This window comes from Desmodus rotundus, chromosome 13, assembly GCF_022682495.2.
Source record: "Desmodus rotundus isolate HL8 chromosome 13, HLdesRot8A.1, whole genome shotgun sequence".
NCBI classification, from domain to species: domain Eukaryota; kingdom Metazoa; phylum Chordata; class Mammalia; order Chiroptera; family Phyllostomidae; genus Desmodus; species Desmodus rotundus.
The window spans coordinates 76,317,483-76,342,864 of record NC_071399.1 but is presented as its reverse complement, the minus strand read 5'-3'; the positions used below and the strand labels follow the sequence as shown (position 1 = coordinate 76,342,864).

The 25,382-nt window shown below is 37.5% G+C and overlaps 1 pseudogene; it reads left to right on the top strand.

Moving 5' to 3' along the window:
* The first annotated feature begins 305 nt into the window (after nucleotides 1-305).
* Nucleotides 306-1,693, top strand: LOC112310199 (elongation factor 1-alpha 1 pseudogene; annotated as a pseudogene).
* Nucleotides 1,694-25,382: the final 23,689 nt, after the last annotated feature.

The window sequence follows — 25,382 nt, the reverse complement described above, 5'->3', positions numbered from 1 at the left end:
ACTGTAGTGAACTTGGTGATTTTGAACCCAGAACTGAGCACACTTGGTCCTCATACTCCATCGAAGTAGCACTAGACTGGGGCAGGCCACTCCACAAAGACGGGTGCCGAAACTCCTCCACATTTACCAAACATACATGTCACTCCTCTTATGCCAGACTGCAGTGGTGAAGCTGAGAGAAGCTGGGAGATGCTAACATCCTTACTTCATAGGAAGATAGCTTAAGAAACAAGGAAGAGTTTTTTTGCAATGTATTTGCTGCCAGGATGCAGGTGTTGCAAAAATCACCACTAAATGAAGCCAAAATGGGAAAGGAAAAGACTCACATCAATATTGTGGTCATTGGACATGTAGATTCTGGCAAGTCTACCACTACTGGACAGCTGATCTCCAAATGTGGTGGGATCAACAAAAGAACCACTGAAAAATTTGAGGAGGAGGCTGCTGAGATGGGGAGGGACTCCTTCAAGTGTGCCTGGGTCTTGGATAAACTGAAAGCTGAGCGTGAGCATGGTATCACCACTGATATCGCCCTGTGGAAATTCGAAACCAGCAAGTGTTATGTGACCATCATTGATGCCCCAGGACGCAGAGACTTTATCAAAAACACGATGACAGACACATCTCAGGCTGACTGTGCTGTCCTGATTGCTGCTGCTGGTGTTGGTGGATCTGAAGCAGGGATCTCCAAGAATGCGCAGACCCGTGAGGATGGCCTTCTGGCTTGCACACTGGGTGTGAAACAGCTGATCGTTGGTGTTAACAGAATGGATTCCACTGAGCTGCCCTATAGCCAGAAGAGATACGAGGAAATAGTTAAATAAGTCAGCTTCTACATTAAGAAAATTGGCTACAACCCTGACACAGTAGCATTTGTGCCAGTTTCTGGTTGGAATGGCGATGGCATGCTGGAGCCAAGTGCTAACATGCCCTGGTTCAAGGGATGGAAAGTCACCCGTAAAGATGGCAGTGCCAGTGGAACCGCGCTGCTTGCAGTTCTGGATTGCATCCTGCCACCAATTCATCCAACTGACAAGCTCCTGTGTCTGCGCCTCCAGGATGTTGACAAAATCGGTGGCATTGGAACTGTCCCTGTGGGCCGAGCAGAGACTGGCATTCTCAAACCTGGCATGGTGGTCACCTTTGCTCCAGTCGGTATTACAACAGAAGTAAATACTGTTGAAATGCACCATGAAGCTTTGAGTGAAGTTCTTCCTGGGGACAATGTGGGCTTCAATGTCAAGAATATGTCTGTCAAAGGTGTTTGTCGTGGCGATGTGGCTGGTGACAGCAAAAGTGACTCATCATGGAAGCAGCTGGCTTCACAGCTCAGGTGATTATCCTCAACCATCCAGGCCAACTCAGTGCGGGACATGCACCTGTGCTGGATTGTCACCCAGCTCACGTTGCTCGCAGATTTGCTGAGCTGAAGGCGAAGATTGATTGTTGTTCTGGGAAAAAGCTGGAAGATGGCCCAAAGTTTGTGAAATCTGGTGATGCTACCATCATCGATATGGTTCCTGGCAAGCCTGCTTGTGTTGAGAGCTTCTCTGACCATCCTCCTCTGGGCCGCTTTGCTGTTTGTGACATGAGACAGACAGTTGCTGTGGGTGTCATCAGAGCAGTGGACAAGACAGCAGCTAGTGCTGACAAAGTCACCAAGTTGGCCCAGGAAGCTCAGAAGGCTAAATGAATATTATCCCCAACACCTGCCACCCACGCCAGTCTCAACCAGTGGTGGAAGCTTGGTCTCAGAACTGTTTGTCTCAATTGGCCCCTTAAGTAATAGTAAAGGACTGGTTGATGATTACAGTGCATCAGAAAACCTTCAAAAGGAAAGAAGAATGTTTTGTGGACCATTTTTTTTTGTCAGTGTAGCAGTTTTTAAAAGTTACTATTTTTTAAATCAGTACTTTTTAGTGAAAACAACTTGATCAAAATCTGTCACAGAATTTTGAGACCCATTAAAACAAAGTTAAATGAGGAAAAAAAAAAACAAGACAAGAGCATTCGCCTGCAACAAGTTACTTTCACTTAATTCCTTTCTTTTTTTAAATTGGGACTCTATACATCAGTTTGGATGGTATTGCTTTTAAGTTCTTTTTATTTTTAGTTTTGTTTTGTCCTCTGTTTCTGGCATTGAAATTTTCTAAGCTTTTTCAGCAAAGAGTTTAGATGTGATTAATTTCAATCCCTCTTTGGTTATAGAAATCACATTTGAGTTTTCCCAGTCTTTTTTTTTTTCTTATATGTAAATCTCATTTTTTGAAGCAGAATGCAGAAGAATGTAGAAAGTAGATGCATTTGAGTCCTCGATGCTATTGCCATCTTCTGCTCTGGTACCTTTCAGTTCTCTTTCACAGTCAGAGTAGGTAGGTTGTGCCAGGTGCAAAGCTGATGAGCTCGCAGCTCAGCACAGTGAATGGGAAAGTGATGGCCTACTCACTGCAGTGTACTGAGTTATTAGAAGACACAGAAACGGGCCTTTGTATTTATCTTAGGGAGTCACCTCCCTCACCCTTCAGGTCCCTCTGTATAGCATTGCCTCTGTGAAGCTTATGGGAGCTGCAGGGACTTAAAGAAGCAAATGGCTCTCCAAGGAAATCTCCCTAGGACAGGGGTGTCAAACTCATTTTCAAGGGCCAAAATAATTTTAGGACTGTGTAAATGTAACTACTCCTTAACAGTTAAGGAGTTGAAATTATATGCGGCCCTTTGAAGGCAACCATGAGACTGATGTGGCCCCGGTGAAAATGCGTGTGACACCCCTGCCCTGAGGTGTGACCCACGTGGAACCTGTGAATGTTTGGAGTTTGACTCTCACCATGAAACAAGATCAGTGGCAGATAGAAATGTAATGAAAACAACACTTTGTTCCTGTGGGTAAAGTCAGATTGATGACAACTAGGTATTCTGATAGTCAGGGTTTATAATCTGGATTGATTTCTGGGGAAATGTAAAAATCATCAATCGTTACAAAGCTATGAATATGTAAGACTACCAGGAGAGGGGATTCCAATATAAGTGACAGCCAGGGCCATCAATGCTAATTTGCTTTCTGTTTTGTCCATGACACAACAAAGCAGTTGAAGAAAGCATTTGCTGTAGTTATTGTCACTCAACTTTCAAGTGAAAGGTGATTTCAGCATCACGTTTTAAAAACATAGTTTTGGCATAGGTGGTACGTATTTGGAAAGCACAGAGTGGTGCCTGGCACCTGGTGAGTAATGCGTAACGATTTTTAAAAAATAAATAAAACAGAGTAAATCGAACCACATTTGCCAAAATCCACAATCTTGGTATCGTCGATCATTTGTAGTTCAGATAATTGTCCCTGTGTTTCATGTCTTTTAGGATTAGCAGGTCACTTCCGGTTCTTCTACAACATCAATTAAACCTTACTCACAAATAGCCTTCTTAGAGTTATCCAAACTTAGCAATCATGGTAACCTGAGGAAATTGTGGGGAAGACTAATGAGAGTTCATAAATATATTGACTGATAAAAGAGCATGGTAAATTAACTGAAGACATGGTAATTTAATTATGAACATAAGATGACGTTGCTAATTTGAAGAGAGTCAGCTATAAGAAGAATTAGCATTAGCACCCTATAATACATGTCTCTGTGTAGCGATAGGTAGTTTCTACTCTGTCTCAGGCTCCATATTAGTATCTTAAAAACAGACAAGTGTGAAGAGAGAGGAGATGGTTCATAATCTGCTGTGTTTCACGGAGGTTTTGAAGGTAGTTGGTTTGTACAATGATTCAAAGTTCTTTTTGAAACGTTTTCAGTTAGCATATCTGACTCATTCATTTTAATTTCTTCTTGAGCATCCTGAAGCTTAAGGGGAGTTTTTTTGTTTTCCATAAACAAAGAGTATCTAGGAATCATCTGCAGATGTGTTTAGAAGATTATGAACTAAAGAGGTGGTGGGAGAAAAGACAGAAAAAGGAAGAATCACAGACGTTGGGTCGGAGATTGTCCTGCTGACGAAAGACAACCTTGACCTGGTGAGAGCACAGTTAAGAGGCTCACATTGATTTTGAGACTACTGGACGTATATATAACAAATGCTTAGAGCCATTACTCAGAATAACCTGTAAAGTCCTTTCTTCACATGCTTTACCAAAACGTATTTTGACTTTTTACATCTAAGACAGGGTGTGTCCTCATCCTATACAAGCTTAAAATTGGTTTTTGGACCCATAAACTGACAGAATTTACCACATTTTGCTATGTATAATGCGCACTTTTTTGCCCAAAGTTTTGAGGGAAGAATAAGGATGTGCACTATACATGGGCAGCACTAAAACGTGGGTGCTCATTATACACCACTAAATATGGTAGATCACCCCAATTTATTCCTCCCTAGCTCCACAGTACCTCACATTGTCTGATAGCCCTCTGTTTACACTGGTGTCCATCCCAAAGAAAGGAGGGAAAAAAGCTAAAAATTTTGTCTTCTCTGTGCCTTTTCTTACTTCTACACATATTGTCTCATTAGTCCTTACACCAGCCCTTTGAGGAATGTTTTATTATTTCCATTATGCCTGTGAAGAAACCAAAAGGAAGCTCGTCATTCATTGCCGTACAGTCAGTGGTGGTGATGATGGGAGTCAACATGAGTGGTTAACACTAGACTCAGGATGTGTGTGTGCTCTGTCCACTGTGCCGTGTCTACCACTCGCCAGACCACTTGCCCTTAGCCTCGCCTTCGCCTGGGACCCTGTCACACCTCCAACAAAGATATGAGTCCTGGCTCCCGTTCCTTCGTGCATCTTTTTGTTGGTCCTGGTAAGCAAAACTATGCTGTGGTATTTATTATAGGGTATATTAGTGGCCATCAATTTTTAAAAAAGAAGGCATATTTCTTAATCCTGAAGAGAACCAGTGGCGGAAATGTAAAACTTGTCATCCCTCTTCGCATTGTCTGTACTATGCCTGCAGGTGCGAAAAGGTAGGTTACTGTTTCTTCTAAGAATCTAAGGGTGGAGCACAGTGCAGAGTTCTAATGCCTATAGCAGGCTCGAAGGGCCGTATCGTGCGGAGGACTGAGTGAGTTGATGGGCAGCATTCAGCCTCAGCAGAAGGCAGTTTAAGTGGAATTTCGCTTGTGACATCCTCCTTTTTACTCTTCATGAAGAGCAGTGCCAGCTGTACAAATGTAGGTTTTGAACTAAATAGAGCATTGTAGTACCCGAGGAATCCAATATGAGTGTTCAGAGATTTTTAAACTTTGAGCAACTTATAAAGTCATATTTTCCAGTAGTGAATACATTCTTTTGTCCATAGATGTTTCAAGGGAGGTCGTAGTAAAGATGGTGGCTGAGCCATTTTTACTGCTGGCTGAACCATCTTTACTGCTGGCTGAACGATGGTGGCTGAGCTCAAGCTGTGTCAAACCGCCTGCCTGCCCTGCATTATTTGTGAGTAGAAGTAAGGCTGGGTGATAGTGCAATAAAACACCGATAAAAATGCAATGCAAATGTGTTAAAGCAACATATTTTGTAATGTATGCAGACCTCTTTGAAGAGAAATAATGGTTTTAAGTGAGTTCATAAAGATATTAGCACATCTTTTTAGTGATAAAATTGCAGTGACAATGGAAATTCCTAACCTCATTCAAGAACATAGATTAACTATAAGGTTTATTAATTTTTCAATTTAAGAATAATTTAATAATAACAGTATAGGAAATAAATGGTACAAAGACTGATTTTTGTTGGGTAAATCTCTTTAATATTGGCATGACCTAATAAAGATGCATGTGGCTACGACAAGATTTACACAATGCTAAATATTTTTAGATTGATTTCCACCAGAGAGATTGGAGAGCACTCCTTCAGAAGTCTCAGGAGAACTGTTTTAACATATTTTTGATAAAGACCCCTATGCACACAATAAACAACCTCAAATGTAATATTATTTGAACATTTAATCTGGTTACCTTTTAACCTTCATGAAATGTTAGACCTAGATTTCAAATTTAATAAAGGAGGTAAAGTGTGCGTGTGTGTATGTTTTAACACAATATAATGCAGATCTTAGAGTCTTTCCTTAGAATGACCAATTCCACTTATTCTTACAATGAAGACGAAAAGGAGAAAAACATGATAGATATAAATGGATCACCATTGGTAACTTTAAAAGTATTTAAACAGAAGGTCACTGATCTGTCCATTTGGCAAGGATGTATTTTAGAAAAAATTGTGTTTTGATGGTAGCTTATATACTTTATTTCATTTTTAGGGAACATGGTTGGAGGAATGATACAGGATGGAAAGCTAGATGGAGCTGGCTTTCCCTAAGTCACAAGCTTTTTCATCACTAAAACAACCAAACTATGAGGGCAGCTCTCTTCTGAAGAGAAAAATAAAAAGAACACCAAAGTGTTCTCTCTGGTGGACCAGTTATGACAGTAAATGATGAGTCCCATAAAAACAAAAACAGAATAAATTGTCACTTAATTGAACACAACAATGCAAAGATTGCCAAGGGGCTTGCTTTCCCACAAGAAGTATTTTGTTATAAGCATCCAAGATCACAGCTGAACCCGAAATTTCTATCAACCCTAAATCTTCATTGTGCAATTGCCTTACTACAAGGTAACTAGATTAAGTGGTGAGATAGCTTAACTGGAATATCTAGGGATATATACAACATATTCAATTTCCTTTATTAAACAAATTTATTTCTAGTTGCTTTCTATTTCATTATAACAGCTATAAATTTCTTTTTATACATATTAATGGAAAGATTCCTTTTTCCTGAGGTAAGTTAGTCCCCAAAATACTACATTTAAATTCAGAGAGCAAAGGCCTAGCACTGCTTAGCTAAACAGCAAGTACCTGGTAAAACTTCCTAAAATTTCAGTTACATTGGGTCTCAGGTTTTAACAATTTCTGTAGATCTGATAACTTAGCACAAATGACAGCATTTCCTTGATTTTCAGCTGAGACCATACTGCACTAGACACTATGTTGTTCTTTCTAGAAAGGGGTCTCAAAATGGTCTTAGAATTTTCTAGGCAAAATCTCCCAAAGGCCTCTCTAGTCAAAATATTTACCCATAATGCAAATAATATTAGAAATAAATAAGGAACAGGTAGTTTAAAAAAAAATCTGAAGAATTTCTAAAGAGGCAAGCCAAACTGTAGTTATAAACCATTTAGAGAAAGACAATGGCAAAAACAAAAAAACACTACATATCAAATCTAAGGGATACAGCCAAAACTGTACTTAGGAAATGCTATAGATACAAATGCATCGATTAGGAGATAAAAGTTTGAAAATAAAAGCAAGGTATTCATCTCAAGATGATGGAAAATGAAAAACAAAGCATAGTGAAGAGAGAAAAAATAAAAATCATACGTTTGTCATATAAAATTAAGCCAAACATAATAAAAATGGTACATAATAAATAAAACCTAAATTTAAAAAAATCAGTGAATTATTCAAAAACAGTGAATTTTATCAAGAAATAAAAAGAGAGAAGACAACATCATAATTGAGAAAATATGACAAACTGCAGATGTACAGATTTTAAAGTTTTAAGAGAATTCAGTATAAGTTTAGCAAGGGAATAAAAGTCTCAGAACAAAGACAGGAAAGGCTAGAGCAAGTGCCATCTTCACCTGGGGAACATCAGCAATGTTTAAATTCAGGAACTGGGAAAGGATATCAGTCTCACTCTTAATGTTCAAATTGTACTTGATATCTGATAAAATGTAAGAAAAGAGCAAGATACATGTAAATGTAGATACACATAAAAAGTCGAGATAAAAAGTCTCCATTGAACCTTGGGCAGGTGGCTCAGTTGGTTGGAACATTGTCCTGTACACCAAAAGGTTGCTGGTTCCATCCCCCATTAGGGCAAATACTTAGGCTGCAGGTTCGATCCCCATTTGGGGGGTGTATGGGAGGCAACCAATTGATGTGTCTCACTCACATCCATGTTTCTCCCTCTCCCTCTCTCTCAAATCAATATACATATCCTCAGGTGAGGATTAAAAAATTCTCCATTGATTGAAAAAAAGGCTGTTTACACAAAAAAAACCAGGAGAATTAATTGGTAATGAGAGTGTAATATTTTGGCTAAATACAAAATCAAAAATACAAATGTTTAAAGATTTTACCTACAACAGCAGTAACCAATCAGAAAACTCTGGGCTTTCACTAAAGCACCTCTAATTGTTACTTTCTCCAGTGATCTCTCTCAAAGGAAAACTGTGGCAACCTATTGAAGACAAGGCTACTAAGGACTCAAATTCTGGGACAATTAAGATTCAGGTGACAAAGTGATAACAGAACAGATAGTGGATGGAAGACGTTATGATTGTCAACTTTACCTTGGTGACTAGATAGGGGGCACGAACAAAAGCAGGCATACATATTTTACATTAAATGATAATTTCTCTTTTACCACCCACCCCTGCCTTTAGGAAGGAAACAGGTGGAAGTTAATGAATTAAGATAGGTTCCAGGTGGGTGTATAATTGAATTAAACATTACCCCTTTATGATATCACAACTGATGGGATTACAGGGAATTCCTATTAGAGGATGAGGGTTTCTTCATCTAGAAAAGGCCAAGAATAGATGCTGAGTGGCAACAGGGGTGGACTGGGCTTAGGACCCTCCACCCCGACTCTCCGCCCTCCATTGATCTTTACTTTGCCTGGTGCTTTTTAGGAAGCTTAAATCTGCAGATTGCCCCACCAGCCTCCCTAAACTCTGCCTGATGTTTAGGATTGACTGATGGGTAACACTGGCAGGGAATCAGAAGGTGGGAGGAGATTGGCGACTGTTATGAGGGCAACAGCTGTGTTTCTCTACAGCTACAGCACCTACTGGGCAGTCTTCCTCCATGACTCCACTCTCAGTGGGATCCAATCATGCTAAATCTTTCTCTTTTCCCTTCTGTGACTGGGGTAGACAAGACTCCCTGCTGTCACTGGGTACCTCCATATCTCTGTTTTAATGCTGCCCTTATCTAAGTTTTCCCCCCATTAATAACTATTTAAACCATCTGGCCAAATTATTTTTCTTGATGGGATCTACAAAACATGCACACCTGAAAGCTGGATTTATGTCTAAGGTAGCATTAGACATTAATGATGAAAGGGAAATTATGCAATGTAGTTGACCTTATATATACATAGGCATATTTCTGGGCTCTCTGTTCTGTTCCATTGGTCAATGTGTCTGTTTTTATGCCAGTACCATACTGTTTTGATTAGTGTAGCTTTGTAATATACTTTGAAATAAGGAAGTGTAATGCTTCCAGCATTGCTCTTCTTTATCAAGATTGCTTTGGATATTTGGGGTCTTTTTTGGTTCCATACAGATTTTAGAGTTGCTTCTTTCAATTTTTGTAAAAAAAATAGCATTGGGGGTGGGGAGTGGTGGGGGATAAACACAGGCAACTGTAATTGAACAACAATAAAATAATTTAAAAAATAAATAATAAGACAAAAATAGCATTGAAATTTTGATAGGGATGGCATTGAATCTTTGAATTTTATGGACATTTAAACAACATTAATTTTTCTGATCCATGAACATAAGATATTTCTTCATTTTTAATGTGTCACTTTAATTTCTTTTATCAAAATCCTAATAGTTTTCAGTGTACAGCTATTTCATCTCCTTGTTTAAATCTATTTCTAAGTATTTTATTCTTTTTATGCCATTGTAAATGGGATTGTTTTCTTTATTTCTTTTTCAAATAGATCATTATTAGTGTATAAAATGAAACTGATTTTTGTATGTTGATTTTGTATACTGCAACTTTACTGAATTCATATATTAGTTCTAACAGTTTTTCTTTTTGGTTGAGTTTTTAGGATTTTTAAAAAAATATACAAGCTTATGCAAAGAAGAACTTAATTTCTTCCTTTAATATTTGGATATTCTTTTTCTTTTTATTGCCTAGTTGCTCTGGCTTGGAATTCTAATACTATGTTAAATAAAAGTGGTGAAAGTGGATTCCATGTCTTATTTGTGATTTTAGAGCAAAAGCTTTTAGCTTTTTTACTATTGAGTATGAGGTTATCTGTGGGTTTGTCATATATAGCCTTTATTATGTTGAGGTATGGTTTTCAATACCCAACTTGTATGTGAAATGGTGATTTATTGAGAGGATCTAATAATTTTAAATGTTTAGTCTATTAATGTGGTATATCACATTTATTGATTTGCTTATATTAAACCATCCTTGGATTCCAGGGATAAATCCCACCTGATCATGGTATATCATCTTTTCAATGTGCTCTTGAATTCAATTCGCTAGTATTTTGTTGAAATTTTTTGCGTCTATATTTATCAGATATATTGCCCTGTAATTTCCTTTTTCTGTACTGTTCTTACCTGTCTTTGGTATCAGGGTAATGCTGGCTTCTTAAAATGAGTTCAGAAGTGTTCTCTACTCTTCACTTCCTGCAAAGAGTTTGGGAAGGCTTGGCATTAATTCTTTTTTAAATATTTGTTTGAATTCATCATAAAATCACCTGGTACTAGGCTTTTCTTTTTGGGGGAGGTTTTTGATTATTTCTTCAATGTTCTTAATTATCATCTGTTTAGGTTTTCTATTGCTTCATGAATCAGTCATGGTAGGTTGAATATTTCTAAGAATTTATCCATTTCTTCTAGGTTTTTCAATGTGTTGGTGTATAAATGTTTTTAGTGGCCTCCTATGATCCTTTTCTATGGTGTCATTTGTAAGGTCTCCTCTCTCATTTGTAATTTTGTTTATTTTATTCTTCTGTCTTTTTACATTGTTATGATTAAGAGCTATTTTAAATAATTCTAAACTGTCACAGGCTAATACTTTTATAAAATACAATAGAAATAATGGAAAAATTAAATTATAAAATGACAAACAATAAGCCTGGGTTTTTGTTATTATATCCAATAAATATAAAATTACTCTGCCAGATCATTATAACAGACTTTACATGCCTAGTCTCAAATTCTGTATGTAACTTGCAGTGGCCTGGTGTGGCCTGGTGACAAGTAGATTGCATGTTAATGTGAAGCACTGAGGAAGAGTATTTGGCTCAGAGCCCTGGCTACAATAATTAAAGCTAGCAACAATCTCCATGTAAATGTTTGATTTTATTTTCATTTTTCAAGTTTCCTCTGAAAAACAGACCAAAATGGATTTTCTCCCTTCTTTGAGTACTTGCTTATGTTCAAGCAAGTCTCCTATCCTTCATTGCTGATGCTTGTTTCCCATCAAGGGCTGTCTCACTCTCAGAGGTCAACTCCCAAGGCAGTAGGTCTGGCCTTCTCAGCACCTGCAATGGGGGGCTTGAGGAAGCACTATTCAAAAATACCCTGAAAATGTAAAATGTTGGCTTTAAGAGCACCTTGCAGAAAATTGGAAATTTTTCATTGTAATATGTCAATGTTGAAAATGTACATATATCAACAAAGCAACAATGGTGCATGGCTAGACATGCTAAATTTTATGTCTGACTGTGTCTTTTATTTTGGGATACGACTTTGAATTTGTTTCTTCTTTCGAGTGTTTAGGTTTGCTTTTGTAGTCATTGAGAAGAGAAATATCATGCATGTAGGGAACTCTGTTGATTACTGATTTTAAAAGCTCTATTAAATGTTTCATTAAAACACTGTTGAAAAATAAGAAATTGTTGGGAATCCAAACAAAATAGGATATTTTAGACACTTGTATACATTTTCAAATTTATTTATTAAGATGGAAGGATTGAAAACAAGTGGCTTGGTTTCAATATGACAGGTATATTCACAGTGTTTTCTTAACCTCTTTATTTTTGTGATTTGTTGATAAAATATTAATAAATATTGAACACGGTGCCATCAAAAATCTTTAAAATGTAACTGCTCTTACTATGTGAAAAGCTATTTTCACCTTAGCCAATAAAAGACCTAGGGGAATGGTTGCTTAGTTTGGAGTTCTTGAAACTGTGCTTATTTATAAATTGACATTTAAAGAGCAAACTTTGCTCATGTGTATTATGAAACTTCCTTAGCATTCTGCAAAATTGGAATTTTCCAATTAGCTACCAAAGATGCCATAGTTTTTCTAAATGTATAGTATATCACAGGTTTGTTCTGTGAGTGCTGTTTGTGTTTTATAATAATTTGGTTGACAAATAATTTGGAATTGCATTAACATTGCCATAGCTTACAAATCTCTTCTATTTCTATTTTCAGTTCATATTGATTTGTTATTTTAAGTGTTAATTATAAGTATCATCAGGTTAAAAACACATAAATTGAGAAATTTTCACATTTATCCTGAAAACAATAGTTTTGTTTTTGGTATCATTTGCAATTAGATTACTTTAAAATAATTTTAGCAGACGAGTTTTTTCTTAGAATGATTTCATATTTTATTATATATAATCTACAGTTACTGTATTGCACACTTCACAAATGTCTTGCATAGTGATTAATATACAGGACTAAGTGATAAACATTTGCAAAAGTTAGACTTACTCTTTTAAGTAGAAATTTGCTCAAAGTAAATGCAAAAGTTTTTGACAAGTTGACATATAAGAAGAGACGCCAATAAAAAACTAAAAGATTATATTCATGTATTACAAAAATCAGTTTATATTTTAAAATCGTGTTTGAGGTAAAGAAGAAATACATAATAAAAGATTGACTTTTATTGGGAGAAAAAAGCCAAACACTCGTTTAAAATCATAAATGTCTTTCTGATTCAGATAGCACATAATTTAGGAATGACTTAGTGGTGTAAAAGGAGCTTCTGGCTTGTTTCAGTTGCCCCTCGGTGCTAATAAAGGTGTTGCAAAGTAAAAAAGACAAGGCAAAAGACAAACGTAAGCAGGACACTAAGTTCTTTCAGAAGACTCGAGTTTTGATTCTGAGGGACGAACTGACTCAAGTTATCTATTCCTTTTCATACTGTTGCTCATACGAACAAGAACAGTGTTTTTAAGGGGGCTTGTATCTGGGTACTTTCCTCACTCCTCTTTTTCTTTTGTCTCCTGTCCCCCACCAAATCTGGCACCAATACAGATTGGGGCACTCATTTTCTAAGCTATCATCTTTATCTCGCCAGATGTCCATTTTGATAAGGTCCATAATAATGATCATGGGGATAAAGAATAAGGACTACTCAGACGAGGCTATGTGAAGAATTGGGAAGTGAGGATTTATATCGTATATTTAATCTTTTGTTTATAAATATAAAAAGGAACCTGCTAAATAAATACATGCCTTGGTTATCACATCACACATTACCCCAGAGTTCCATATTCCTTTGAAGACATATCATTGAGCTAAAAATCCTCTGAGAACTAAAGAAACTGATTTCTGACATGTATTTCCAAAATTGAAGAGCATTTTCTTTTTGACAAATAAAAGTTTATCAGGGTGAAACAAAGTAATATTTTTGTATTAAAGTTCGGATGCATTTTCCTTTTGTATTTTCAACATAGCATGCTGGTTTAGGTTTTTCTCTGTTAGTGGTAAGCCTGATGTGCAATTGGTGAGATTTATAAATTGTAGGTGCTCAGCCACTTCCCCATAAGTTTAATATCTCCTCTTGATAAAGAGGCATACTACCCAAACTGAAAGTCATGTTCAATCTGAAGGAAAAAAAGAACAAGTATTCCATCAGCATTCTGACAACTTCTTTGATGTTTATTTTTAAAAGAAAACACAGACTATAAGTGGCAATGCCATTACTCTTTAATCACTGCCCCTTATCTTAGACTAAGTAGGATAAGTAAGCTTGTAGCTTACAGTGTTATCGGCTGAAATTGAAACCCGAAACAGCGGCTATACACAGGCATGTAGGCTGTACACTGCGCGATTCCACGGAGCATCATTTCTACGGATTACAATGTAAGTGGCATTCCCTGAATTTGGAGGAGATGGTACTGTGAACTGGAGCCCTGGGCAGAATGCCCAGTAAGATAGAAGCTTGATTCCTAGAAAAGGCTGCAGAGATAAACTTGTTAGATAGAGCCGCTCACTTTCTTGAGAATAACTGTTATGTATATCAAGGTGGCAAAGTTTACCATTATCATATGCACTTCCACAAACATTAATTGAGCATGTAGTGCATGCCTGGCATTATGTTAAGCAATTTATATTTTTCTTATTTAATCTTCACAATAATGTTATGTGGAAATTGAGGTATAGACAGATAACTGACTTGCTCAAGGTAATAGAGCTGGAAAGTTGCAGGACCTGGAACGAACCCAGCTTTCTCTGACATGGAAGTAGGAGCTCTAATACATCTCACACCATGGTCCCACTATGGCCCATTAAACAATTCCCGCGGGACTGCACTTAAGTTTGCATCATGGACTTTCTGGCCAATAAGTACTCAGACTGTTACTTAGTCTGAAACTTGAGTACTTTTATATGGGCATATTTTGAAAAAAATCAAACTTTAGAAACTTCCTGATAAATAAAAAAAAGCCTTGTTCCTGAATGTCAGAAAAGAATTTCAGGTCAATTTCTGCCTCCTTTTTCCCATTTATTCATTCTTTTTAGATTAAGACTGTAGAATCAGACTCTGAATTTAAAAAGAATAGGCATTTATTGATGGGTTACTGGCATTGCTAGAAGGACGGAGAACCAAGCCCAAAGAACGTTCAGAGAAAAAAGATGTAATGCAGCCAGAACCATAGCCAAAGTCAGGCCCTTGAAAAAATCAGGGCCAGCTAGTGATTGTTATCGAGTGACATTTCGATGGTGATGTCTGTAGCCAGGACTAAGATGAATCACGTGTGGCACTTGCCTGTGGCTCAAAATGTAAGGGGATCTCCCAAACGAATTGAGGCAAATAATATTTCAATACAATATTTAAAAAAAATCTAAATCAGTCCAACAATCCATGATGAACAAATTATCACAATTTTAAATCCAGATAAGACAATGATAAGTAGCGTGAGGCACAGAACTGAAAAGGACGTGTGAGTGTGTGTGTGTGTGTGTGTGTGTTATTAGCAAGTTCAGCTCAAAGCAGGAGGAGTCGGACTTGCCTACAGGACATCCAAAGCTGGGAACTCTGCGTTACAGTTTGAAATGCTGTTCTGGAACTCAAGATGCAGTGGAGCCAAAGATTAGGAGTGTAAGGGTCTCTGCCAAGTAGACGTGACTTGACCTCATGGGGGAAAAAAAAAGAGCTCTGGAAAAATCCAGAGAAGAGAATGGAGGATTCTGCCCACCTCTACTGTGCGGTAGAGGAAGAACAGCCAGGGGAGGAGGAGAAGCTAGGGAGGGAGGCAGGATAAGCGAGAGGGAAGGAGTGCCCTGCTGGAGGCCAGGAGAGGAGACACTCATGACTGGGTGGGGAGGTTGGTGGTGGAAGAAGCTGACAGCATCAGAGGAGTGGCCACGAAGTTAAGCAATTATCATTTATAAGCACTTGTCACATACCGAGTACTGCGTAATACATTGAACATATTTCTCTTAATCCTCACATAAACCCATAAGACAGGTTTTATCCTCATTTTATAGAAGAAGAGATACCAAGGTTTTGGGAGGCAAAGAACTTTCCACCGTCACACAGTGGTGAGCAACAGAGGGACATGGACCCCAGTCAGTCTGAATGCAACGCCCGTGGATAAGGTGTTCCTGCCAGCCTCCGCATTTTCACCTCCTGTTCGGCCATCAGGATGAGCAGTAAAGCTGTAAAATGTGCTGGAGTTGATCCCCCAGCCCGGACAACTCTCATTCTGCTCCTTTTGGAAATGTCTGTGAGACCACAGTTGAGTCACAGCCTCTCTGCAGTCCAACAGCTTTATAAAATAAGGGGTTTGGCCTAGATTATAACTCAATTCATGATTTGTGACAAATGTCTGCACATTTTTTTTCCATACAAAAGTGACTGTAATTTCAGGAGAAGAGATTTCATATTTCTTTGTAGTATAGGCACCATTCATTTCAACAGAAAAGCAGTAGCACAACAGACTCACTGAGAGTATCATTCTCAGGCCCTTAGAATCTGTAACACATGACCTCTGACTAATCACCTGGCATCAGTCCTTCAATGTAAGATAGTGCACGACATACACCCTCTCCTTTATTGTTGTCACTTGATTTGCCAATTGCTGCAAATCACCATTTTGCTCATTAAGGAGAGTACCTGCTTCATTACAGAAAAGAGCAAAAATGGCTTTGAAAGAGCTTTTTAAAAAATTCTCTATTAAATGAAGTTATTATTTAAAGTGTTACTGTTCGGTCTTGACTTTCTTAGTGTAGTTCAAAACGTAGCCTATGTGTAGGCTGCTTCAATGTGCTGCTGGTTTTACCTGACACTAAGCACAGTGTCTTGCACAGAGTAGATGCTCAGTAATAATGAATGTTTGTTGAATGACTATAAAGCAGACAAAAGTGAAAATAATATAGGTGTTATTTATCATGTATGGCATTTACAAGGTACTGAAGAAACTTGATTCCTGAGAATTGTACAGCCAGAGGTAAAATACAACATCATAATGATACTTTACAAATAGAAAAAATGCAAGACTTTAAATGATTTGTGTTTTTCTATATGTGCTATAGATCCCTATGACTTATTAAATAAAAAAATCCATGTATTATAGTATGAGATTAGAGGTTATTGTGTGTGCCAACCAAACAACATCTTAACAATAGAATTACAAATGCAAACTACAAATATTGACTTTTCAGATAAAATGTATTATTACATTTGGGACTGTTTTATTAAACTATGACACTTGGGATCTGTATGTGTCATTTATGGATGGGATTCAAAACACTTTGCAAACACCAAATAGCATTTTGGGTACTAGTGACAAATTACACAATATTAATTTATCCCTATGACAGTGCCCACCAGACCACTTGCATTCAAGGCCTTATTAGACTCAGGCAGGCTCCTTGATTTCAATTACAAGAATAAAGATCACACCAGTCTTGTATGACAATCTCTAGCAAAGACTAATTCCTGTGAGAAAAATTAACAAAGAGTAGCTACTGGAAAATCAGCATCTAAAGTACATTCTTGTTTGGTTTATTGGTATTCTAAGTCTAAATATTAATTATTGGGACAATAAAGTCATACACATTTATCATAAGAACTGTCATTTATTGAGAGCTTATTGTTCTCAGGCACTTTACATATATCTCATTTAGTCTCTACAACAACCACTTAAGGTGGGTTTTATTAATCCTTTATTGCAGAAAGTCAGCTTAATGTCCTATTCAAATTCACAGAGTGATTGAATGGTAGACCCAGAGTTTGAACATACACCTTTCTGACTCCAAAGTCTGGACCTTTAATCCCTGAGACCAATGCATTTCTTTTATTTTTTATATTTTTATTTTAAATCATTTTTTCTTTCAAAGGTATTTTTAATCATCTTTATTGTTATTCTATTACAGTTGTCTCAATTTTTCCCCCTTTGCCCTCCTCCACCCATCCCACCCCGTGCTCCCACTGTGAGTTCCCACACTGTTGTCCATGTCCGTTGGTCAGTCACACATGTTCTTTGTCTAGACCCTTCCCCTTCTTTCCATGATTGTCCCCCTTCTCCCCACTCTGTGGTCACTTTCAGTCTGCTCCATGTTTCCATGTCTGTGGTTCTATTTTGTTTGTTGGTTTAATTCATACGATTCTACTTATAGGTGAGATCACATGGTATTTGTCTTTCACCAACTGACTTATTTCACTTAGCATAATATTCTATAGTTCCATCCATGCTGTCGCAAAAGGTAGGAGTTCCCTTATTTTATTTTCAGTTACAGTTGATATGCATTATTATATTAGTTTCAGGTATAATACCAGTGATTAGACATTGCATAACTTATTAAGTAATCATCCTAATAAGTCTTGCACCCATTTGACACCAGGTATTGATATTAGGACTTTGCTGACTATATTCCTTGTGCTGTACTTCCCATTTCCATGATCATTCTGTAATAGCTAATTTGTACTTCTTAATCCCCTCACTTTTTACACTCATTTCCCCAACCCCCTTCCATCTGTCAACTGTCAAAATGTTCTCTGTATCTATGAGTCTATTTCTGTTCTGCTTATTCATTTATTTTGTTTTTTAGATTCAATTGTTGGTAATATGTATTTATTGCTATTTTATTATTTATGTTTTTGTTTTTTCCCCTTCTTTTAAAAAGAGGACCTTTTATACTTCTTGTAATATTGGTTTGGTGGTGATGAACTCTTTTAGCTTTTTCTTGCCTGGGAAGCTTTTTATCTGTCATTTGATTATAAGTGATGAAAACTTTGCTGGGTAGAGTAATCTTGGTCATAGGTCTTTGCTTTTCATCACTTTGAATATTTCTTGCCGATACCTTTTAGTCTGCAAAGTTTCTGTTGAGATATCAGCTGACAGTCTTATGGGAACTCCCTTGTAGGTAACCAATGGCATTTCTCTTGCAGCTTTTAAGATTCTCTTCATCTTTAACCTTGTAATATTAATTATGATGTGCCTTGGTGTGTGGGCCTCTTTAGGTTCATCTTGATTGGGACTGCCTGTGCTCCCCAAACATGTATGTCTGTTTCCTCACCAGGTTAGGGAAGTAGGTTTTCAATTCCTTGCTCTCTCTCCTCTCTTTTCAGCACCCCCATGATGCTAATGTTGGTATGCCTGAACGTGTCTTAGAGGTTTCTTATAATATCCTCGGTGTTTTTTTGGATTCTTTTTTCTTTTTGCTGTTCTGATTAGGTGTTTTTGTTTCCTTATATTCCAAACCACTGATTTTATTCTCAGCTTCATCTATTCTACTATTGATTCCCTGTAAATTATCCTTCATTTTAGTTAGTTTATCCTTCATTTTGAACTAGTCCTATTTTATGCTGTTAAAATTCTTTTTTAAAAAAATTAATCTTTATTGTACTTTTAAAAAAGATTTTATTTATTTATTTTTACACAGAGGGGAAGGGAGGGAGAGAGGGAAGGAGAGAGAAACATTAATGTGTGGTTGCCTCTCACATGCCCCCCACTGGGGACCCGGCCTGCAACCCAGGCATGTGCCCTGACTGGGAATCGAACCAGTGACCCTTTGTTTCCCAGGCCAGCACTCAATCCACTGAACCATTCCATCCAGGGCTATTGTATTTTTTTTCCCATTACCATTTAGTTCCCTTATATCCCTCTCCTCTCAGCAATCACCACACTGTTGTTCATATCACTGGGTCTTTTTTCCTTTTTGCTCAATCCCTCCACTTTCCTAACCTCCCCTCCTGATTAGCTGTCATCCAGCTCTCCATCTATGAGTTTGTTTCCATTTTCTTTCTTAGTTCAGTTTGTTCATTAGATTCCACATATGAATGAAATCATATGATATTTGTCTTTCTCTGACTGGCTTATTTCACTTAGCATAATGTCTGCAGGTCCATCCATACTGTTGCAAATTGTAAAATTTTCTTCTTTTGTTATGACCAAATAGAATTCCATTGTGTAAATGTCCCATAGTTGTTTTATTCACTTATCTGCTGATAGGCACTTGGGCTGCTTCCGTATCTTGGAGATTGTAAATAATGCTGCAATGAACATAGGAGTGCTTATGTTCTTTTCAATACTGTTTTGGGTTCCTTCAGATATATTCCCAGAAGTGGGATAACTGGACTGAAAGGCAGATCAATTTTTAGTTTTTTGAGGTATCTCCATACTGCTTTCCACAGTGGCTGCACCAATCTCTATTCCCTCCAACAGTACAAAAGGATCCTCCTTTCTCCACATCCTTGCCAGCACTTATTGATAATAGCCATTGATTTATTGATAATAGCCATTCTGACAGGTATGAGATGACATCCCATTATAGTTTTAATTTGCATTTCTCTGACAATTAGTGATGGTTAGCATCTTTCATATGTCTATTGGCCATGTGTATTTTCTCTTTGGAGAAATGTCTATTCAGGTCCTTTGCCCATTTTTTCATTGGGTGGTTTTCATTGGTGTTGGGTTTTGTAAATTCTTTATAAATTTTGGATATTAACCCCTTATCAGATGCATCAGTGAATATGTTCTCCCATTCTTTGGGTTGTCTTTTTATTTTGTTGATGGTCTCCTTTGCTGAGCAAAAACTTTTTAGTTTGATGTAGTCCCACTTGTTTATTTTTTCTTTTTTTCTCCTTGTCTGGGGAGGTATATCCAATAAAATATTGCTATGAGCAGTCTCTGAGATTTTTCTGTCTATGATTTTTTCTATGATTTCTATGGTTTGGGGTCTAACATTTAAGTCTTTAATACATTTTGAATTTATTCTTTGTGTGTGGTGTAAGAAGGTGGTCTAGTTTCATTTTTCTGTTTGTATCTGTCCAATTTCCCCAACACCACTTATTGAATAAACTATGTTAGCCCATTGTTTATGCTTGCTTCCTCTGTCAAATATTAATTGACTATAAAGTTGTGGGTTTATATCCTCATTTTTGGGGTTCTCTATTCTGTTCCATTGATCTATGTATCTGTTTTTATGTCAGTACCATGTTATTTTGATGACTATGGCTTTATAGTATCGTTTGATATTAGGTAGTGTGATTCCTCCAACTTTGTTCTTCTTTCTCAGGATCACTGTTGCTATGTGGGGCCTTTTGTGGTTCCATATACATGTTTGAAATATTTGTTCTAGTCCTGTGAAATATATCATTGAATCTTGATAGGAATTGCATTTAATCTATAGGTTGCTTTGCCTAGTATGGACATTTCAATGATGTCAATTCTTCCTCTCCATGAACACGGTATGTTCTTGCACTTTTTTGTATTTTTTTTAGTTTTTTCTTCAGTGTCTTACCGTTTTCTGCATACAGGTCTTTTACATCCTTGGCTAGGGTTATTCCTAGGTATTTTATTATTTTTGTAGCGATTATGAATGGGGTCATTTTCTAAGTTTTCCTTCTGATAGTTTATTATTGGTATATAAAAATGCAACTGATTTCTAGATATTAATATTGCATCCTGCTACTTTACTCATTTATCACTTCTAGTAGTTTCTTGGTAGAATCTTTGGGGTTCTCTGTGTACAGTATCATGTCATCTGCAAACAATGACAGTTTTACTTCTTCCTTTCCAATTTAGATGCCTTTTATTTCTTCTTCTTATCTGATTGCTGTGGCTACGACTTTCAGTTCTATGTTGAATAAGAGGTGAAAGCAGACATCCCTCTCTTGTTCCTGATCTTAAGGGGAATGCTTGTAGTTTTTGCCTGGTGAATATGATGCAGGCAATTGGTTTGTCATATATGGTCTCTATTATGTTTGGGCATGTTCCCTCTATTCCCATTTTGCTGAGAGTTTTTTATCATAAATGGTTGCTGGATGGTATCAAAGGCTTTTTCTTCATCTGTTGGTAGGATGATGTGGTTTTTATCCTGCGTATTGTTTATGTGGTGTATCACATTTATTGATTTGTAAATGTTGTACTAACCTTTTATTCCCAGTATAAACCCAACTTGATCATGTTGTATGTTCTTTTTGATGAATTGCTATAATTGGTTTGGTAATATTTTGTTGAGGGTTTTAACATCTATGTTCAGCAGGGATATTGGCTTAAAATTTTCTTTCTTTGTAGTGTTTTTATTTGGAATTAGGATAATGCTGGCCTCATAAAATGAGTTTGGGAGCCTTCCTTCCTCTTGAATTTTATGAAATAGTTTGAGGAGAGGTATTAGTTTTCAGAATGTTGGGTAAAATTCACCTGTGAAGCCATCTGGTCCAGGGCTTTTGATTTTTGGGAGTTTTTGGATTAGTACCGAGGTGCAATCTGTCTAATCAGATTCTCTGATTCTTCCTGATTTAGTTTTGGAAGATTGTATGTTTCTAGGAATTTATTTGTTTTATCCACATTGCCCAGTTTGTTGTCATATAGTTATTCATAATATTTTCTTACAATCTTTTGTATTTCTTTGGTGTCAGTGGTTATTTCTCCTCTTTCATTTCTGATTTTATTTATTTGGGTTCTCTCTCTTTATTCTTCTTGAGTCTGGTTAAAGGTTTGTCAATATTGTCTATCTTAAAAAAAAAACAGCTCTTGGATTCATTGATCTTTTGTATCATTTTTCAACTCTATTTTATTTATTTCTGCTATGATCTTTATTGTTTCCTTCCTTCTACTCACATTGGCCTTTGTTTGTTGTTCTTCTTCAAGTTCCTTTATGAGTAAAGTTAAATTGTTTATTTGAGCTTTTTTTCTCTCCCCCAGATAGGCCTGTAATACTATGACTTTCCCTCTTAGGATTGCCTTCCCAGTGTCCCACAGATTTTGGATTGTTGTGTCCTCATTTTCATTTGTTTTATAGCATCTTTTGATTTGTTCCTTGATCTTGTTGTTGACCCATTCATTGTTTAATAACTGTGTTTAATATAGCCTCAAGCTGTAATCAGCCTGCCTAAAGCACCGCAGGGTGGGACAGAGTAATTCCTGCAGGTGAGGCTATCATTTCCCTTCAGGCTGGTGCCATTCATAGAGGAGAGCTCTGCATGAGAAACATGGCTTCTGCAGTATGGGGGATGACTCAGCACAGGGATCCTGGTAGCTGTTCCTTCAGTTCTCTCCCCAGAGCCATGAACCCCAGACTCTCCTCAAGCATCTCTAGTCTACTCTGCCCTTCCTTTGCCAGAGCAGGGTAAGTGGCTGCAAATGAAATTTTGGGTGTGGCCTTTAAGAGGCTCTCTGCATCTCCAACCATCTCTCCCTGGCAGACAGAAACCTTACTGCTTTTCACAGCTAGATGTTATCTGGGTTTCTTTCTGGCTCTGGTGCTGTGGGCTGGGGAGCCCAGCTTGGGGTTTAGACCCCACACTTCTCAGGTTGATGGAGTCCCAGACATGGCATCTGCCTGCTGGCTTTGTGGGGATTGGGCTCATCAAAGTAACAATAGCCTCTGCCAGCACTTTTGTCTGGGAGAAAGCTGCCTCCTTTACTCTTGCCCTGATGCTGGACAATTCAGTTTTTCCCCATATGTCTCTGTTGCCCCAGTGCTGGAGAACTTGGAGGGAATGAGTCCAAATAAGTCTGTGTGCAGGCCCTTTAAGAGGAAGGGTCAGGTACTGTAGAAGCCCTCCATCTCCCTCAGCCTCAATCCTCACTGGTTTTTACAGCCAAAAGTTATGGGGAATTCTCTTCCTGACACTGGATCCCTGGGCTGGGGGGTTTGGTGTGGGGCTGTGACCCCTCGCTCCTAAGGGGGAACTCTGTAGCTCAGATATCCCTTCCAATTTTTATCCTCTACACATGGGTATATAATTAGTCTATTCCCCATTTCTGCACCTCCTACCAGTCTTGATGGGGCTTCTTTAATTCCCTAGTCGTAGGACTTCCATTCAGCCAGATTTCAGGCATTTCTGAATGTTGGTTGTTCTGTAGTTTAGTTGTAATTTTGACATGGTCATGGGAAGAGGCTAGTACCATGTTTACCTACATCGGCATCTTGACTGGAAGTCCTAAAACATGTATCTAAACACACACAAACTATTAACATCCAATGCATTTTTAACTGTATGATTTTACTAGGACTGACTCATATAGTGGTGAGTAGAGTGATGTATAAATTGATGCTAAACCTAGCCAGTTCTGCTGGCAGACCTGAGGCATTAAACAATGATCTAAAACGTCTTCATTGTTTTTAAATTAGTCTAAGGGTCATAATATATTCTTCACATTTTTTAAACTTGGAATATACCAATTTATAAATTATTGAGTACAGTAGATACAATACTGACCATTTCCAAAAATGATGCTACTATCTGGAAAACCTTACATTGTAAACAACTATTGAAAGGACCTGGCAAAGTCTTCATAATGAAATAGAGTATTCTTCGCATTATTTTCTTTTAACACTTTAAAGATGTCACTCCATTGTCTTTTGGCTTGCATATTTTCTTACGAGATGTGTGCTGTTACTTTCCTTTGCTCTTCTCTGTCTGTGTCCTCATTTTCTGATTTCAAGGTCTTGTCTTAATCTTGTTTCTGGGAGTTTCTCTAATCTGTGGTTAGATGTGTTTTACTTTTGGAAAATTCTCAGGTACTTTTCAAATATTAATTCTGCACTGTACTCTCCTTTTCCTTCCACTTGTACAGCAGCCCCATCTTCCTCCTGTGGTCTGCTGCAAGTGAGACAGGGCTAGTTAGTGCCTGTGTCTCCTGGAGATACCTATCTTTCCTTAGATTTTAGAAGTTTGCTCTGCAACTTCTGATCACTTATATATTCAAGAAAAGTTATGATTCAGTAGATTATCTGGCTTCTCTTGTTGTTAGGATGGGAGGAAATTCTTTCCCACTTTGTACCTCCTAGGCTGAAGCTGGAAGTGTGTTTGAGGTATTTTGAAAAGTATGCAATTAAGATATTTTTCTCCAAGTTATCTTAGAAGCCACTATGGGTATTTTGTTATAACTTTTGGTTACTTCTCATGGAGAAAAAAGTTCAGTTGGTGTATTATTCTGGCATATATTATAGCTCCTTACAGATGTTTCTTCTGCGTTGTTATCAATTATATGTCACCAAACCTAGTAGCTAGTAGCTTAGTCATTTTTTCTAAGAAAAGTCCCAAATATTCTTCATGTAGTATATCAAGAAAGCATGATGACTACTTGCTAATTAACTATATAATTTACCCAAAAATATATTTAGTATAGATTATTAACAAAGGTTGACAGCTTGTGAACAGTTTGAGTTCCACTGGCAGTATTTAATGCACCAATTAGCTCTTTTAAAAGAAGAGAATACCACTCCAATAGATATGGAAAAAAGCTGAGTTTATTATAATATATTATTAGTTGCTGTGCAAGAGGAAACTGTACTTGTAGGATACAGTGTGTCTGAACAAAGCTATGAGTGATCTTCTAGTGGGTTTTGAGGAAGCAGGGATCTTAGGGGTTACTGATATTTGGGAGCACTGAAGAGAACTATGACTGGTAGATTTGGGTGACTTTAACAATGTTCTGTGGTTACTAGTTTATAAATTGGAAAAAGGCCAAAGAATAATTAGTCATGTGCTTCCTTGAACTTGGAAAAGACAAACTTTTTATCTTCACTTCATACTCAATTTAAAATAAAAGCAGCTTAATATCATACATGGCAAACTATTTGATTGCATTTCATCAGTTTAAAGAGTTCTTGGAGATGATTGTCATGCAAAAAAATTTGGAGCATGTAGTGATAAAGGACACAGAGCATTACTGTGCCAATGAGGTTTCTTGGCTGCAGTCAACAGAAACCAACTCTGGCTGGTATAGGGGGCAGGGGAAAGGGAGAACAGATTCGAAAGACATGGAAGATCGCAGAATCAATGAGAAGTTAGAGAACTATACTTTAAATTGAGCAGAGACCAAGTTAGTTTCAGAGAGGTCAAGAAGCAGCATATAGAAGTCATGAAACTATCCTCTAGCGAGGACACCCTGCCCGGGATGGGACTGCTTCCACTGGCCTCAGAG